At 48.3% G+C, this 8,135-nt stretch overlaps 1 long non-coding RNA gene across 2 annotated transcripts; it reads left to right on the top strand.

Moving 5' to 3' along the window:
• Positions 1 to 4,800: 4,800 nt before the first annotated feature.
• On the top strand, positions 4,801 to 7,922 carry LOC125537808 (uncharacterized). 2 transcript variants are annotated; one of them, XR_007296107.2, is made up of 2 exons: positions 4,801 to 5,265; positions 5,380 to 7,922. It is a non-coding gene; the product is annotated as an uncharacterized LOC125537808 (long non-coding RNA). The 2 variants fall into 2 exon arrangements; XR_007296109.2 differs by having other exon boundaries at positions 5,336 to 7,922.
• Positions 7,923 to 8,135: the final 213 nt, after the last annotated feature.

The raw sequence follows: 8,135 nt of genomic DNA, 5'->3' as shown, positions 1-8,135 counted from the left end.
ATGCTAAACCCTAGAAGCTAGCCTATGGTATGATTGTATGTTGTCCTACGGACCTAAACCCTCCGGTTTATATAGACACCGGAAAGGGTTAGGGTTACACAAGGTCGGTTACAAAGGAGGAGATACACATATCCGTATTGCCTAGCTTGCCTTCCACGCCAAGTAGAGTCCCATCCGGACATGAGACAAAGTCTTCAATCTTTTATCTTCATAGTCCAACAGTCCGGCCAAAGGATATAATCCGGCTGTCCGGAGACCCCCTAATCCAGGACTCCCTCAGTAGCCCCTGAACCAGGCTTTCAATGACGATGAGTCCGGCCCGCAGTATTGTCTTCGGCATTGCAAGGCGGGTTCCTCCTCCGAATACACCATGGAAGAATTTGAATACAATAGTGTCCGACCCTGCAAAATAAGTTCCACATACCACCGTAGAGAGAATAATATTTCCACAAATCCAATTTGCTGACTTGTTTTGGCAACACGACATTATGCCATGGCCCGGTGATTATTCGAACTGTTTCCTTTAACTAGCCTCGCACATAATGCGAGGCAGTTTTTTGACACGTCTTGTCAAAGCAGAGATCGTGTCCCCTTATCACAGGATTCTCATCAATACGGGTGTGGGTAACCCAACCACGCCATCGATTACGGCGCTTGGGGGATAAGCAAGTTTTACTAGGCTAGTGGGGACGCATAGTTTCGTCCGCCCATATAAAGGGACAAGGATTCACCTTTTCATCCATGCCTTCTTCCTCCTTTGCTCATCCATTTTTGCACACTCGAGCTCCAGCTCCCAAGTCCGCACTTCCCACCTCAACCCTCTCCAACCATGTCCGGAGCGGGAGGTAGGTGGATGGTCTCCTCCGTTACGGAGGGACACATCAAGAAGCTGAGGAGAGCTGGATACCTGTCCGACGACATCGCGCACTGGCTCCCAGATGAGGGGCAGCTCATCCCCACCCCAAGGCCCCATGAGAGGGTAGTGTTCCTTACCCATTTCCTTCACGGACCGGGATTCCCTCTCCACCCATTCGTCCGGGGACTCATGTTCTACTATGGCCTGGATTTCCACGATCAGGCCCCGAACTTCATCCTCAACATCTCGGTGTTTATCATCGTGTGTGAGGCCTTCCTCCGCATCAAGCCCCACTTCGGCTTATGGCTGAAGACCTTCAATGTCAAGCCGAAGGTAGTGAGCGGCTGCCAGGCGGAGTGCGGAGGCGCCATGGTGGGAAAGATGCCAAACGTCGCATGGCTCGAGGGCTCCTTCATGGAGACCGTAAAGGGATGGCAATCGGGGTGGTTCTACATCACCGAGCCACGTGACCCTAAATGGGCAGCGGCCCCCGAGTTCCGATCTGGCATCCCCACGCGGCTCACCTCCTGGCAAGAGAAGGGCCTCTCCTGGGGTAGTTCGGGAGAGCTGACCGGACTCCAAACATGTATTCAAAACATGGTGAACAAGAAGCTCAAACTCGTCAACGTAGTCCAGGTCATGCTCATCCGCCGGATCCTCCCGTGCCAACAACGGGCTTTCAACTTGTGGGAGTTCGACCCAGCGCAGCACCGAACTCTGAACAGGCTCTTCGACACAACTCACGAGGATGCCTGGAAGGTGCTATTCAAGGGTGCCGAGGTTCCCCCTCCCACTACCGAGGATCGCGGATTCTGTGCGAAGCGCCAAGCCAGTGCGGTAAGCTATTTTACCTCTCACAGGATACTTGTTTTTCATAGTTTGACTCTATGCGGGATCTAAGCTCCCGTACCTTTGACAGGACTGGCAGGAGACGGCCGGACAGATCGACTGTCCGGCTCCTTTGCCCGAAGGCCCAGCAGACGCTCTCCTGACGAAGATGTTGACTCCGGCTCCTTACAAGGTGTCAGAGAAGACCAAGAAGGCCAAGGGAACCCTAAAGAGTTCCCGACACCAGGCGTCATCGGACTCATCGTCCGATAACTCTGCGACACACTCCTCCCCCGAAGACGAGGAGGAAGAAGAAGATGCTCCCCCTTCAGTTGGGGGAGACAAGAAAAGGAAGGCCGCCCCAACTGGGGAGGCCGAAGGGTCCAAGAAGGGAAGGACTCTCCTTCCGGACAGTTCCACCACCGCCGCCGAAGGCGAAGATGAGTGGCTGCTCAGGGCCAAGCCCCTGGCGAAGTCGTAAGTATTCGGATACCAGAGTAACTCATAGCATTCCTTTGTCGCATTGCTTCTCCTAAGGCTGAATATGATTATGCAGGCCGCCACGAGCCCGTATCGATGTATCGTCGGACGGCTCCCTGGGCTCGTCGGATATGGATAGCGATCCACTTCCGACCGCCACCTCCCCTTGCCCTGCGGACGATGCCGAGGTATTGTCTCAACAGGCACCAGGTCGAGGGAAGACAGTCCCGGAGGCGCCTCAAGGCGACCTTCCAGACTCCGGGAGCAGAGGGAACAAGGCCCCTGAGGGCTCCGAGTTTGGCCCTCAGCCGAACACCGCACCGGAACCTCCAGTGGTTCCGGACTCGGGCAGGCGGCCTCCTTCCAAGAGGGGCAAGACGCCTGTGCCGGTGACCTCTGTCCATCCAGAGGCGCCGGACAATCTGCTGGGAGCGCTTCGCAGCGCTTCCATCGACAAGGAGCACCGTACTAATATGAGTGCTGTGGTCCAGAAGGTTCAGTCCGCCAAGAGCGGATTGACTGAAGCCTGTGCCAGCCTTCTAATAGGCTTTGAGGTAAGTCTTTAAAATATAGGAAAAATATTACCGCATGGACAGTAGCCCCTGATGCTCTGTTCGGTGTTCACAAAGAAAAGCCGAACAGAGGATCAAACAATATTGCAGGAGTCTAATATAAGTATGTCAATATGCGTATGCAGGCTTCGCTGCTGGCATCTGCCGCACTGACTGCGGAGGTCGCCGCGCTGAAGCAGGACCTTAAAGGGTCCAAGGACGAGCTCGGCCTTACCAAGAGGCAGCTCGAGGAGAACAAAGGTAAGTAGTACCTAGTCTATGGATATGTATAAAAAGAATGTGATTGCAAAATGACAGGATCATCATGAATTTGCCAGGGGCCACGACCGAAGTGGCGACCCTAAAGCAAGCGTTGTCCGAGGCCGAAGATATAGTGGCCAAGGAGCGCACCGAGCGGGAAAGGCAAGAGGCTCGGGTGGGTGAGGTGCAGCAAGAGCTCCAGGCTCTCGTGATGAAGCACGAGGCGTTGGAGCTTGACTCGAAGACGCGAGAGTCTGAGATTGCCGCGGCCCTCAAGAGCGCAAAGAGTGCCAAGGCCGAAGCCCAAAAGGCCCTCCAAGAGATTGGCGCGATGAAGAAAATAGCAGCGGGTAAGGTATTCTATATGCAAAGCAAGCACGTGAGAGTAAATTACCTATTACTTACCCGAATCCGGAGCTCTGCAGGAGCATTCGCAGATTTGCCCCGCAGCGTGTCGGATGCGGCACAGTTTCACCAGGCCGAGGAGGGAAGCTCAACGGAGAAGCTGTTCTGGTCTCAGTATACTAGGACCGAACACCCGATGCCTCTGAGCGACCAGCTAAAGCAGCTGGTCGAGCTACACAAGGCGGCCGAACAGGCCATGAAGGGCCTTATAGTCCGGCTATGGCCTGGCGACGCCCTTCTGAACAGCTACTTTGGCCTGGTGAGGCGGCTTGTGAATGCCTGCCCACGGCTGGAAGTTGTCAAGCGGTCCGTCTGCATCAAAGGTGCACGCCGGGCTTTCGCCCGTGTGAAGGTGCAATGGGCCAAGCTAGACGCCGTGAAGCTGATCAAGGAAGGACCGCCGCAGGGCAAGGAGCATCGCACCCCCGAAATTTATTATGAGGGTGTCCTGAAGGGTGCCCGTCTTGCAGCGGACGAAAAAGGATGTAATATTTGAGTAAACTTTCTCGTGTGATCTTGTATGATGAAAACTTATTTCATATGCGCTATGCAACGCTTGTTTGAATTTAAAATATTACCTTCTGTTTGGCTGTTGATCCAATCTGAGATATCGCTAGTCCTTGGCTTCTGCCCCCATGCCGCGAGTGCTGGGGTGTTCGGGATAAACTTGAGCACTCTTGTTCCCATTTTTGGGTCCTTCGAGGGAGGTGCTCAGCACAGCGAACAAGGCAACCGGACTAATAATGCTTTATCACTCTCACTTAGCCATAGAATTCTATAATTTTAAATTTCGGCGAAGCCCCTGGTATTCGGAAGGCCGAATTCGGGGCGCGATACACACCTTTAAGACGGACATGACCGGCTCCTCGCTCTAAGCAACATAAGTCTTTAGGGACTCGAAACCTCGCCGAACAGCGACCAGTCTCTCGCCTTATCATGACAGTCAGTTTTACCTTTCTCTACTGAGGTGCTTAGCCCATCAGAACTGGGGCACAATCACAGTAGTTCTTCTAGTGCTACCTTAGCCGATAGAGCGAAACGTAAGGTACCAAAACATAGGAGCCGGGCAAACCCAACATTTGACCAAAGACATGATTCGGAGCTGATGCATATAATGCTATAAGTTCGGGGTGCCGCACTGTCGAAAGTGTTCGGATTTCTCACACCATATTGTGGGGTACTTAAGCCGCTGGTGTATTGGCCGTACCAAAGTGTACGGTTGTAAGGCATCATTAATGAACACATCTCTACCTACTAATAAACCATGCATCGCTTCTGGTTGTATGTCGCTGGTGTTTTTGCTAAAACCCCCCTCTGTTTCTTTAAAATCAACCTGCAGTCCCTGTTTAAGTGGCACTCTGGAAAAACGATTTATATTTTTCGTAAAACCCCCTGTCGTTTAGACTATTCAACGCGCAGTCCAAGCAGAGAAAAAAGAAAAAAGAAAACACAACCACACACACAGCGCACACGGGCTCGCCTCCTCTCCCTCGCCCATGAAGTCATCGCCGCCGCCGCCGCCCATGCCGGCTGCTTCCGGCGACCTCCGGCACAGGGCCGCACGCCCCAAGCTGCCCACGGTCCGCGCCTCCCTCTCCTCCATCCAGACTCTCTGCTCCCGGCCTCTACAGCCCGCTCGCAACCACACACCCATGGCTAGGGTTTCGGGCATGGCTTTGCCGGCGCGTCTCCGGTGGTCCAAAGTTCGTCTTTCCTTCCTTCTTGGCTGAGATCTACTGCCCCTACACCTCACCTTCTCTTCATATCCTCTGCTGGAGATGTAGTTGGGGCATGCCATGGAAGTTCCCCATCCACCACGGTCGCCGCCGTCAAGGGATTCTTCAAGGAGATGTCAAGGACGCCATGGACATGCAGCTCCTCAAGGTTTTATCCTTCCTTTCCTCTGATATATCTCAAGTTCTAACAGTACATTAATCCAAGAAATTGTTTTCAGATCAATTAAAGAATCAATCTCATGATGGTTGATGCTTGATGCAGCGGAGGATCACAGATTCACAGATGTAAGGATCGGGAGAATTGGGCCTCACATTAATTTTTTCCAGAATTGGGTGTTGGTACTCTCTAAACTGAATTGAGTGAGCTAAATTTGTGCATCAAAAAAGTAGTCTGTAGCTTTATGTGTTACGTCTTAAGATTGAACTTGAAGATTGCCTTTGGGAGTAGTTTTAGTTGGTAGATGTTTCAGGCTCCAAATACGCACACATTATGTGCTTAATGTGTGGCATAAACATGATCAGTTTTATGCTTAGAAACCAAATCACTGTCCACCCATTTTATTTCTTCATGAGTATTTTGTGTTGAAATCAGATCACCGTTCACCTGTTCTCGTACTGTTGTCTTTAACTTATTTTGCCGATTCTTAATAAAATGCTCAGTTCAGGATGTGATTTTCAGTTTTAGGCATTTGATACTTTTGGCACTAGGCAATTTTTTTCCTTTGAGCGTGTACCTTCAAATGCAAAGTTCTGACTATGATTTCGCATGCGACCACACCGTCATCGGTCGCTCTGCCTAGCGAGTGCCACCCCGCCGCCTCCCCCCTCCCCCCACCTGGGACCTCACCGCCCGCTCTATCTAATATATTTTTCAGTTTTCTTATAGTCGCCAATACAAATGTCCGCTTGAGTGTCAAAAAGGAGCAGTGATAATGAGAAAAGAGTGTGGGTTCGTTGCTACATTATAGTAGTTATGTACATCTCAAATTTTCAGCCTAGGATTTTTATTTTGACTGATGTGAGTATTTCTTAGTCAGTCTTCATATTCCAGCTTCGACTGAAAATAACTATCCTGAAAAAATACTCACAATGTGGTCTGCAAAGAAACATTTGATGATCTTGCTTGATAACTTACCGGCGGGCAGAAAATATATCATGTTAGTACCATTCATAAGCAAACATGTACCTTATTTCTGCTTAGATGTTCTCTGTTTCTTATTTCATAAGTGTTTGGCATTCCCTATAGAAGCTGACCGGCCAAATTTATGTTTACTACACTAGCATAGTCTCTCAAGTACTGCACTCCTGCAGGCCACCCAACCCATATTTAAAATTGGGCACTTTTAGTTCTGACTGCAGTCATATAGATATTCATGTATAAAATGGCTTGCTTTTTGTTCTGGTTAAATCCAGTGATGGTGATCTAGCTGATCATGCTTCTTAGCCGCTATTAGCGGGCGAAGGCGAAGCGTGTACAAGTATATCTTTCCACATAGAAAATAATTCATCTACACAAGCCTTCAGAACAGGGTAGATTTCCTAGAAGGCGACACCCAATAGGTCATTTCTGTACCCAGGTTTCTTTGCAAGCTTAGAATTATCAAATTCTACTACAGTTTATATTTGATGCATGAAATTGACCTCTTAGCAATCACCGGTTCAACAATCTTTGTATTATATGCAACCATCAGGCTTATGCATATAATCGTTCAGGTCCTGATTTTTTAAATTAAATATTCTTAATGTTGAGCATTTTGTGTCACGGATTCAGTTCATTATTCAGGATCACAAGAGTCCAATTCTTATGTGGTTCAGTAAGCACCAATGATAATACGAGTTAGACGGCTATACAACTCGACTTATCTACTGAAACAAGATGCTTAGCAGATCAACAAGATGCTTACAGATATAGAACAGCAGGAGGGTGAGGTGTGGGTATAACGTGGCAAATGATAGACCCGGTGAACAAGGAATGACAGTTGTGCAGAGGGTTAACGGGTGTGGTTACAACGTGACAATAAGAGAAAGACCCGGTAAAGAAGGATTGAACGTTGCGTGGGCTTTCCATGTATGAATACTGCTGGCAGTGTTATAGTGTGCTGATATGTGCTTTGTAAACAGCATGCCAAGTGGTCCATTAGAAAAGGGCTAGATAGATTATCAAACAATGAGGGAAGCGAGGGAGATCTTAGGACGGTGGCGTAATGATTAGCCGTCTTCAAGTAGAAGATCCGGACAACCATAAGGGCGTGCGATTTTTTTGCGATGCAATGCATGGGCGCCACGACCGACCTCAACCTTCGGATTTTACAGTACTGTAGTATTCATAGAAGTCTACTTTTTTGTTTGTATTCGTAGTAAATTATAGTTAATTGATGACTAACCTGATGATGGATTTACTGTCCTATAGCTTCTATAATTTACCGCACTATGATTTTTTTGATTGTTTGAATTTACAGTGACCTTATGTTTGAATTTACACTACCCTGTTTGAAGTTCTACAATCCTATAACATCTGTAATTTATAGTAGTAGCCTAAAGGTTGTGAATTTTGTATTTTACAGTGATAGATTTTACACTATACAGTTACCTGAATTTACAGTGCTACATTTTTTACTGGAAGAACTATTTGAAGGAGATTGTGAGAGTACTGACCTACAGTTTGTCTTCTTGGTGTGACTGTAGTTTCCTGATTGTGTAGCTATTCTGTCCCCTTCTTCCTCCATCCTCTTTCTTATTCTTATGTGATCATAAAGTACACATTGTTACTGGTTGTTTCTCCTTATTTTCACTGAAGTTCCAGTATCTTTGTTGTGATCTGGTTGTTACTGACTGGAATTTTAGTAAAATGAACACTGTAAAATTCATCAAAACTGAATATGTGACACACTTTAAAAGTTACTGTTTATTCATAGTGAGATGACTGTAAATTTCAATTGAAGCCACTGTATTTAAAGCTTCATGACGATGAAATGTTTAGTATGTGATTAGCTCATCTTGTGTTGATCAGTGTACAGC

The sequence above is a fragment of the Triticum urartu genome, chromosome 2A, assembly GCF_056163025.1.
Source record: "Triticum urartu cultivar PI428250 chromosome 2A, HENAU_Tu73, whole genome shotgun sequence".
Lineage (NCBI taxonomy): Eukaryota > Viridiplantae > Streptophyta > Magnoliopsida > Poales > Poaceae > Triticum > Triticum urartu.
Note: the sequence above shows the minus strand (reverse complement) of the source record. Positions and strands in the feature narration are given on the sequence as shown.